Genomic DNA, 10,501 nt, shown 5'->3' with positions numbered 1-10,501 from the left:
CTGGCTTTGACTTTCATTTGTAACCTCCCTGCCAGAGAGAAAAAGGCCCAGAACATTGTCTTATTAGCCACAGGCTTGTACCAGCATAGGGCTGTTTAGGGCATTGCTTTTAGCTGCCTCTGTCTGGTCACAGGTTTACAGTAATGTTTCAAAATATATACTCTTGGCCGGCTAAGACAAACTCTTCTTAGACAGAAGGAAAAAGGAGAGGGCTAGGAAGAGAAGAAATAAGGTAGGAAAGGAAAAGAACACACAGGGGTAGGTGGGTGTATGTGTGTGTGAGAGAGAAAGAGTGTCAGATCCCAGGTGCTCTACAGGATTTAGCCAAAGCTGGTGAAGGTGGTGATATCATCTGGCTCCCTCTCTCTGTCCCGGCCTGGTCAGGACGTCTCTCAGGATTAGGATGAAGAGGGTCTGGGGTCCCAGGAGATGTTGGAGGTGACAGCCATGGTAGTGAAGCTCGCTCCTTCCCCTTCTTTTGTCTTTCCTCAGCCAGCGTTCACATCCGTCCATCCAAAGTCTCTTTCCGAGGACCCCAAAAGGGAGTGATGGGCGGATGTCCCTCAACTAGGCCTAGTTTCTGACACACCAGTTTTGGTTCATTGATTTCCAGCTCTACATGTCCCCCGTTTACCAGGTATAATTTTAACACAATCCTTGAATTATATTAGTAGCCCTTTCGGTTTAGTCTAATTTGGATTTTTTTGACTGCCTTTTACACCATTTCCCATTAACATTTGTTATTATAGATTATTATGACATTTTATGAACTTGTACTTACTTTTTTAAACTTGAGCTCATAATTCGGGTAAATTTGTCGGCCTGGTTATTACAAAATGCCCTTTAGTAACATGCTGTTATATAAGGGAACTTCCCCAAATACCAAACTACTTAGAAAATATGAAGTTTATCTCAAAGCAAAAACCCAGATCTATTTAATTGTGTGTATGCGGGGGGGGGGGGGGGAGTAGGGCGGTTGTTTGAAATGTAGAACAGAATTTTGTACCTTGAGCCCATTTCTAAGTATTAATCAAATGCATTCGGGTATTTCAAAGAGATGAATTCAGGGACCATATTATAAAATCTCCATCCAACCTGTGTTGAGGATTAGCCATAAAGAATGGTCCTTTCTTCCTTTGGATGGGACCATTGACAGAATGACATTGGTTTGAAACCTGAGGAAGAGGCTACATTTTGGAGTTTTTTCAACTGCCTTTGTATTAGGTTTTTTTTCCCCACATCACATCATCTACGCTGTTGGTAAACTTCAATTTTCAGTATCGGCTGTAAAGAAAAATATCCCAGTATGGACACATCACAACACACCATTGATTCACCCACGAGAGAGGAGGAAATTCTACAATCCCATTATTGGCAATTTAGAAAGATTTTCCCCAAATTTTGCAGAAGTAAAAATGGTGACTTTTGGGGCAGGGCCCTTCCCAAAGAAGATAACAATTAGGGGCCACCAGTCAAACTTGGGTGTCTAAACCTCAGAACCTGAAATCTCTATGTAGCCACTTAAATAAGGTTATAGGGGCCTAAATCCTACTAAACTGGTTAAAACAGAGATTTAGATGACTAACATTAAACTGCCAATTTGCAAATTTGGTCTCAAATACTGCCCTGTGATGTGCATACATATCTACAACTGGCTTAAAGGAAAGTGTGGATCAGATTAAAGGGAGCTGGGAATTGTGTAAAGAGAAGTGAAAGTTGTGTTTAGAGAAGTATGAATAACATAAAGGGAAGAATGAAGCATCTGGAGAGAAAAAATGAGCTGACTCCTATTTCTAAAATATTGGCATTAGCTGACCCTGCACATTATTTATTTATAATCCTAAATTCATGACTTCTGTCCTGCTGCAGAAAGGGCAGGGGTGTTTATTGTGTGCAGCTGCAAGTCCTCATTCCTGGGACTGAGCAGAAGCTAAATCATGTGGCCAAATGGTTTCCCTGATGATTGATTGCCCTGAAAGGGAGCAGAGACAAAGCTCCTTGGGACACAGGACTCATGGAAAGGCTGATGTGGATTTCTGAAGAAGGAAACTTCTCCCTGTTTATTCCTATTGTGTTCAGGGAAATAGGACTTTGTACATTCTTTGTAAATAAACAGGATATCACCAAAGAATATAGCTGATTCTAGCTTCAATTTCTCCTCTTAATGGAAACAACCTGGCAAGAACCCAAATATTGGCTAACTGCTTGGGTCAAGGGACAACATAAACACATTGATGGTAGCTTGAGAAAGATGAGTGTGGCAGAGGATGAAGCTTGCAAAGAACTAAACCACAGTCTTAAACTGAATGCAGAGTGTTCATCTTCTAGTTTGTTCAGGAAAGACAGATAGCAACATGAATTACTCAGTGCTTCAGAAAGATCAGCTTGTGGGTTTGTGCTTACGGAGGGGTCTGTCGCTGGCTGATCATACAAAGGCAGCTGGCGTCTCTGTGGTATGAAGATGACAAGTAGTAGAATGGGGAATCGTCCCCAAACCAGGATCTAGAAGAGGGTCTTGGTTCTCTTGCAGGGTAAATGGGTGAACCAGGAGACAGAGGCCAGGATAGACCAGCAGTGTGGGCTCTGCAGAGTGGGCTCTACAGTGGGCTCTACAGAGGACAAATTCCCAGAGGGAGGCAAGGAGGATGACAACAGGGGTGTATGCAGTGACCAAAGCTGAGACTAGGCCCCATCCAGACCAGGTTTCTCGAATCAACAGGACCTGGAGTGGCAGAAGCTGCAACTGGAGTGGGAAAAGCTGCAGCTTGAGAGAGAAAAGCTGTGGCTGGAGGAGAAACGGCTTGCTGCTGGAATCGCCTTATCTTCTACCAGGGAGCAAGAACTCAACAGAAAGAGGCTGTAGCAATGCTGTGGTCTGAGCTAGTGGTTCAGAAACTGTGACCGGGGTCCTAGTGGGGACCCAGCTGTGGTCACCCAATTAGGGTGAACGGCAAAGAATGGGGCAGCCAAGCCCCAAAAAGCTGGTGGATGTTCCAATACCTAGATTCACCAGGCCAGCATCAAACAGCTTCTTTATTACCTCACTGGTTACTCAGAAGTCCCAACAACACAGTTCCCTTAAAGTGATCCAGCCTCAGGCCTCCATCCAGGTACCCACGTCAAATATGATGACAATTTCTATAAATCTTATTCCATCATATAAAAGAAAAGGTTCAACCAATCCCAAAGGACGGATACATTACCTCCCAGGTTAATGAATGTTTCAGATCTTACCCAAATACACGCCACAGCCAATTCTTATTAACTAAACTAAAATGTATTAAAAAACCAAAGAGAGTATGGTTAAAAGATCAATGTACATACAGACATGAGTTCAGTTTATTGAGGTTCAGATTCACAGCAGAGATGATGAGCTTTGTAGTTGCAAAGAGTTCCTTTAGAATTCAGTTCATAGGTCATAATCCAATGTCCAAATCTCATATTCAGGACGAACCAACATAACTGGGACCTTAGACTTGTGACTCAAACTTCCCCTGATGAAGTCTAAGCAGATCTGAGATGACAGAATCAGGACCCAAGGATCTTTTATACAATTTCATGTCCTCTTTGACAAGTTGGGATTCCCTCAGGGCACAAAAGGTGATTAGGATGACTTTGAAGGAGATCCATCACCAGGTACTTAGCTATACGAATTAACATAAGGCCATTTGCTTTTTCCTCCACCATTCACAGTACATTTCAAAGAGAGATGAATACAGAGATATCCCGTGTTTACAATTCATTTAAATATTAGAATACAGCACAGACAGGGACTGTTGATTACATTGTGGACCCTACTCATACATATGTAAATACACAAAAACACAAACATTATCTCCCTCCATGTCTTTTGAGGGTTATTTATTTTGCAGGATGTTTAACCCTTTCTAGCCATGCCTCACACCCTCAATGTGAGACTGGTGTGGAAGGTTTCAGAGTAGCAGCCGTGTTAGTCTGTATCTGCAAAAAGAACAGGAGTACTTGTGGCACCTTAGAGACTAACAAATTTATTAGAGCATAAGCTTTCGTGGGCTACAGCCCACTTCTTCGGATGCATAGCTCCTGGATACACCTTTAGGACCTTCCAACATGGATATGATTTGTGCTTACACTGAATTCTTTGTGAGGCCAAATTATTGATGCAGGCTTTGGCCCAAGTTAAAAACTTGCCTATACTTTGTGAAACACTTTAGTGATTCCAGGGTTTGGTCTATGTGTTAACTTAACATAACCATTAATGTTCTTTAGAGAGCACTTACTCTGGCATTCAGCCATGAAGGCTGTGAGGAATTGTACCTCAGTTTCCCCTTTTTTCACAGCAGTTCAAACTTGTAGTGGTTTTTCTGCTGTGTACTGTTTCAAGATTAGATACAGGCACTAACTGAGAAATATCAGTATCACCAGGCCTTTTAACATAGTGTGTGTTGTCATGTAATGAAACAGTATACCCATGAAGGCTTTTACAACATAATGAGTTCTTATGTATCATCCCCAACATGTTCAAGGGTTTTTCCACACAAAAAATGCACCTTGTACATTTTTACAGTTCTTGGTATCGGCACCACAGTCACAAAACTTAACATTAGCATTAACATTCACATCACATGTGTACATTCACAATCATTTTTGTCGTGCCACGCCTTTGGCTCAATACCATTGGGGTTTTGGCATTTTAGGGTTAACCTGTGGCTTTCATCAGCATGATAAACTTTTTCCCTTTCTCCCTGTCCCAGAGGGTCAAAATCTGAGCTCTTTTGCTTAGCAGAATCTATTGGCTGGCTGGCTGTGTCCTTTTTGCTAATAGCTCCAGGCAAATCTTTCTCCCCCACAGTCAGTCAGGTAATTTGCATCAACACAAACACCAGCTTTCAAATTCTGCGCTGCTACCAATTTCAAGGCTGGACACTTATTCTTCCCTTCAGCAGGATTGGGTTCTTCCCCCCACCATTTTCCTAGAAGGTTGAAAACTGAGACTTCCTGCTCACAGGAATTCCTTTGCTGGCTAGGTGTGTTCACCAACTGCAGACCCTCTGTACTATGAACATCTACACAGACGCTCTCCTGCATGCTTGCTTGTGAATCTACCACCACCAGCAACAAAGGGCATGGCTACACTTGCAGATGTAGAGCGCTGTGAGTTAAACCAGCCCTCGCAGAGCGCAGTAGGGAAAGCGCTGCAGTGTGTTCACACTGTCAACTGCCAGCGCAGTGGCGTGGCCACATTTGCGGCCCTTGACGTGCCGTGACGCACACATCTTTCGGAACACAGGCCTGTTCAGGAAGCTGCAAGCTGTGACTTTTTTCACCATAGGGAAAGTCAAAATGCCCGTTGTGATCCTTGGAGATCCCGCTTACCCTTTAATGCCATGGCTCATGAAACCCTACACAGGGAACCTTGACAGCAGCAAGGAGCGGTTCAACAACAGGTGCAGAATGACTGTGGAGTGTGCTTTTGGCCGTTTAAAGGGCCGCTGGTGCTGTCTGTATGGGAAGCTGGACCTAGCCGATGACAACATCCCCGCGGTTATATCCGCGTGCTGTGCCCTCCATAACATTTGTGAAGGGAAGGGTGAAAGATCCACTCAGGCATGGACCTTGGAGGTTCAACACCTGGAGGCTGAATTTGAACAGCCAGAGGGCGGGGCTATTAGAGGGGCCCAGCATGGGGCTGCAAGGATTAGTGATGCCTTGAGGGAGCAATTTGAGGCTGAAAGCCACCAGTAATGTTTGGTGCCCTGCACGGGAGAGAAGTGCAGTGGTTCCAATGTTAGTAGGAATCTATGTTTGCTACACTGACTTGCAGTGCCTGTTGCTTTCCTGGGCTAAGGTATCTTTTACTTAGTGCAATAATAAAGAATGTTTTCAAAGCCCAAAAATCCATTTATTGAAAAGAAAATTCATTTATTGAAAAGAAGCACAAATGCTTTGGAAACAGAAAGGGCAAAGGGGTGGGGTGGGGAATGGTTCAATCACAGATTTGCATATGTCCTGTTATCATACTCAGCCTTCCTGTCTGGAGTGCTGTGCAGTGAGTGCTGCACTTCTGGCTGGCTAAAATGCATGGTGATGGGGATTGAGTGCAGTGGGTAAGGGTCATAGTTTGCAGGGCTGGGTGGTGAAGCTACAGGTGTTGGAGGCAGTTGGTGGCGATAAGAACCTGAATGTTGGGGAAAGTGGGTTGGAGGTGACATGGGGGCACAAGGGAAAGAGTTTTGTGACAAGGGCTGTGGGGGGGGGGGGGGGGGTTGGGTGCGGAAGTGCTCCGCCTGCATTGCTACGAGCGCCTGTATCGAATCTGCTTGGCGCTCCATAATGCTTAGCAGTCACTCTGTGCTTTTGTGCCGGCAATCCACATTCTGCTGGCGGACCCTCCTTTCACTCTCTCACCACTCCTGTGCTTTTTGATTTTCATTAAGGGATTGCTGCATTACTTCATACAGCATGTCCTCTTTGCTACTACGTGGCCGCTTCCTAATTCTTTGGAGTCTTTCGGCCTTTGATAACAAGGACGGCGGAGATCTCAAGGTTGCATCGGTAAAGCCAAAATGCAACACTTAACAGAGGCAGCATTGTTCACACCAGACAGAGCAATGATTCAGCCATACTTAAAGACAAACACAGTCTACACAATAGCAGAAAGTGCCCATCCCAAGGCGAGCACACATAACCCACAGGAGCCCCAAAATGGTGAGTAAGCACAGGGGCAAGGGGGACTGATCGTTTCACGGTCGTATTGTCCTCTGGGGTTCTGTGCCTTGGGGAGAGCCAACAGCGGCAGGGGGCCCCTATACTGAACACTGTCCCCACATTTTCCACAGGAGTTCGTCCGGGAAGATATCTCGCTGCTGAGGGTGACTTGGGAAGCAAGGGAGGGTCTTCTACTGCAATGCGGCTTCTGCCCTGGCCCATATGTAGCTTGCCTGTGTGCAGCAATGGTCCCCCCGCCCCTCACGGCACAGTGGTGCGGACATGTTAGCCTGACTGGGACAAGGAGCACAGTAGCTCTGCCAAGGAACCTGCGCAAGCGCATTGCCCAGCTTCTGCATGAGACCTTTGAAGAGATCACTGAGGCTGATTACCGCGATGTGAGAGAGCACAACAGCACCCTATCTAGGCATGCAGGCAGCCCTAATCCTCCTTGCCCCAACAGCCCGCACCGAACAACTTCCTTCCCAAAATAAAAGCCACTTACTGGGAACCTCCTCTGGTGTTTGTCCTTCCCCAAGCACCGGCTGCCGCGACTGGCTACCTTCCTCCTGGCTTGAGAACAGCTCCTGGCTGCATGCATCTAGGGATGCTGGGCCATCCCCCTCCTCCTCAGCACCCTCGCTCCCGCTTTCCTCCTCCTCCTCCTGCCTTGTTGAACTGGACTCTGAAGTGTCCATGGTGATCTTCGGAGTGGAGGTGGGGTCGCCCCCCAAGTATTGCGTCCAGCTCTTTGTAGAAACGGCAGGTCACGGGGCAGCACCAAAGCGGTGGTTTGCCTCGTGGGTTTTTTGGTAGGCATTCCGAAGCTCCTTCACTTTAACCCTGCACTGCAGTGCGTCCCGGTCATGGCCCCTTCAATCATGTCCCTTGATATCTGCTGAAGGTATCTTAATTCCTACGGCTGGAGCGCAGCTGAGACTGGACAGCTTCTTCCCCCCAAACACTGATGAGATCCAGCACCTCGCCATTGCTCCATACTGGGGATCGCCTGGCACGTGGAGACATGGTCACCTGGAAAGATTCGCTGAGAGCACTCCACGCCTTGCTGAGCAAACAGGAAGGGGATTTTCAAAATTCCCAGAGAATTTATAGGGCGGGTGTGATGGTTGGTCACCTGAGGACAGGGTAGTAGAGTTCAAACTGATGACCAGAGTGGCTAGAACAGGCATTGTGGGACACTTCTGGAGGCTGATCAGAGCGCATTAATAGACCAGGGCGTCCACACTGGTGCCGCAGCGCTCCAGCCAGGGCGCAGCAAGCGTTATGCTTCTCATTGAGGTGGATTACCAGGAGCGCTCCAACCGCAGAGTCCGGGCGCTCTATCTGCCTTGCCAGTGTGGACGCATCATGAGATAGGGCACCTGGGGCTGCTTTAATGCGCTCTAACTCGCAAGTGTAGCCATGCCCTTAGGGACTGGACTTTGTTTTAAAGAGATACCAAACAAATTCAAAGTGTCTAAGGATGAGAGTTTGCCTGCTCTCCCCTGCATCCTTGTGAGTTCAGTTGTAAGACTGCTTACTCAAAGAATCAAGATGGAGACATTCCTGTCCCAACAAAATTGTCTTCCCAACAAGCTGGTCAAGCACAGCCACTTGGTCATAGGGCTGTTCACATTCTCTGACAATTTTTATTCCATCTAAACCCTTCTCAAAGCTATCCACACTGGGTCTTTCCAAAGCAAAGTCAGTGGATTTATACACCTCAGAAAGACTCTGGCAGTTAGGAACTGAAACAAGTCTCACAAACAAACTGTTGCTTTTTCTATACAGTGATTCACTCTCAGTTAATGCAATCAAATCACTTCCACACCCAGGGCCAGCTCCAAGTCTTTTGCTGCCCCAAACAAAAAAAATGTCTCAGGCCCCCCGCCCGCCCCAAATCCGCCCCTTCCCTGCCCCATTCCAATCCCTTCCCCAAATCCCCAGCCCCGGGGAAATACGGACGGATGGTAACCCTAGTAAACTCATAGAGGATTACAATATTCACACTCTGATTTGGTAAATAATCTTCCTCTTTGACAAAATCTGTTTTAACAAGACTGATGTTAGAAGCTGTAATTTGCCCTAAACAGTTTTTACCATTGACTTTTACATTCTCTGCACAAGTTATGGGGTTACCTTCACCTGAGCTCACAGTAAAAGCATTTACATAAAAGGTGACAGTGTTGGGGTAAATTTGGTTACACACAGACAACTGCTTAGAGTCACACAACGTACCAACATTGTTACAAACTGGATAGATTCTATCCCCATCTTTGTTGCTGAGAGGAACTGGTTTTCAGTATTATACAGTTCCTGTTGTTCCTTTTTTCTCGAGTTGGAGATTAATTTAGCTTTTGCCTTAGCTTCTGGTTCCTGCAATCAAATATGCCATTTTTTGTTCATGTTCAAAACACAGGCATTCTCTTTCAGCAGCTTCTCCTTCCATATCAGCTATGTTTTGCTTTTATTCAAGTTCTAGCTGCTGATTTCTCACTGCAAGCATTTTTGCTGGTCTGCTTCCTTATCACTGGCAATTAACAGAGTTTTCAGTTCCTGCTCTGGGGCCCTTTGCTTAAAATACAATCCTCTCTGTAAGCACAATTCTTCCAGGCTTTTTCTGTCAGGATGTTGATCTTGGGTCACTCACTGTAACTGATTTTTAACCTTTAAACTCTCCAATATCAAAATTAAATTTTGACAAGCGTGTGGTTCTGATCAAAAAACCCAATTAACCTGTGGTAATGTGTATCCAAGCATGACTACGCCACTGTGACCGGGGTCCTAGTGGGGACCCAGCTGTGGTCACTCAATTAGGGTGAACTGCAAAGAATGGGGCAGCGAAGCCCCAAAAAGCTGGTGGATATTCCAATACCTAGATTCACCAGGCCAGCATCAAACAGCTTCTTTATTACCTCACTGGTTACTCAGAAGTCCCAACAACACAGTTCCCTTAAAGTGATCCAGCCTCAGGCCTCCATCCAGGTACCCACATCAAATATGATGACAATTTATGTAAATCTTATTTCATCATATAAAAGAAAATCCCAAAGGATCGGACACATTACCTCCCAGGTTAATGAATGTTTCCGATCTTACCCAAATACACGCTACAGCCAATTCTTATTAACTAAACTAAAATGTATTAAAAAACCAAAGAAAGAGAGTATGGTTAAAAGATCAATGTACATACAGACATGAGTTCAGTTCATTGAGGTTCAGATTCACAGCAGAGATGACAGGTTTCAGAGCCATGTTAGTCTGTATCTGCAAAAAGAACAGGAGTACTTGTGGCACCTTAGAGACAAATAAACAAATACATTTGTTAGTCTCGAAGGTGCCACAAGTACTCCTGTTCTTCTTACAGCAGAGATGATGAGCTTTGTAACTGCAAAGAGTTCCTTTAGAATTCAGTTCATAGGTCATAGTCCAATGTCCAAATCTCATATTCAGGATGTACCAGCATAACTGGGACCTCAGTTTTGCGACTCAAACTTCCCCTGATGAAGTCTAAGCAGATCTGAGGTGACAGAATCAGGACCCAAGGATCTTTTATACAATTTCATGTCCTCTTTGACAAGTTGGGATTCCCTGTGGGGTGGTGAGAGGGAGACAAAAGGTAATGAGGATGACTTTGAAGGAGGTCCATCACGGGTACTTAGCTATACGAATTAATATAAGGCCATTTGCTTTTTCTTCTGCCATTCACAGTATATTTCAAAGAGAGATGAATACTGTTCATATAGATGATAGAATACAGCATAGACAGGGACAGTTGACTACATTGTGGGACCCTACTCATAGAATATCAGGG

The sequence above is a fragment of the Emys orbicularis genome, chromosome 18 (assembly GCF_028017835.1).
Source record: "Emys orbicularis isolate rEmyOrb1 chromosome 18, rEmyOrb1.hap1, whole genome shotgun sequence".
Taxonomy (NCBI): domain Eukaryota; kingdom Metazoa; phylum Chordata; order Testudines; family Emydidae; genus Emys; species Emys orbicularis.
Note: the sequence above shows the minus strand (reverse complement) of the source record.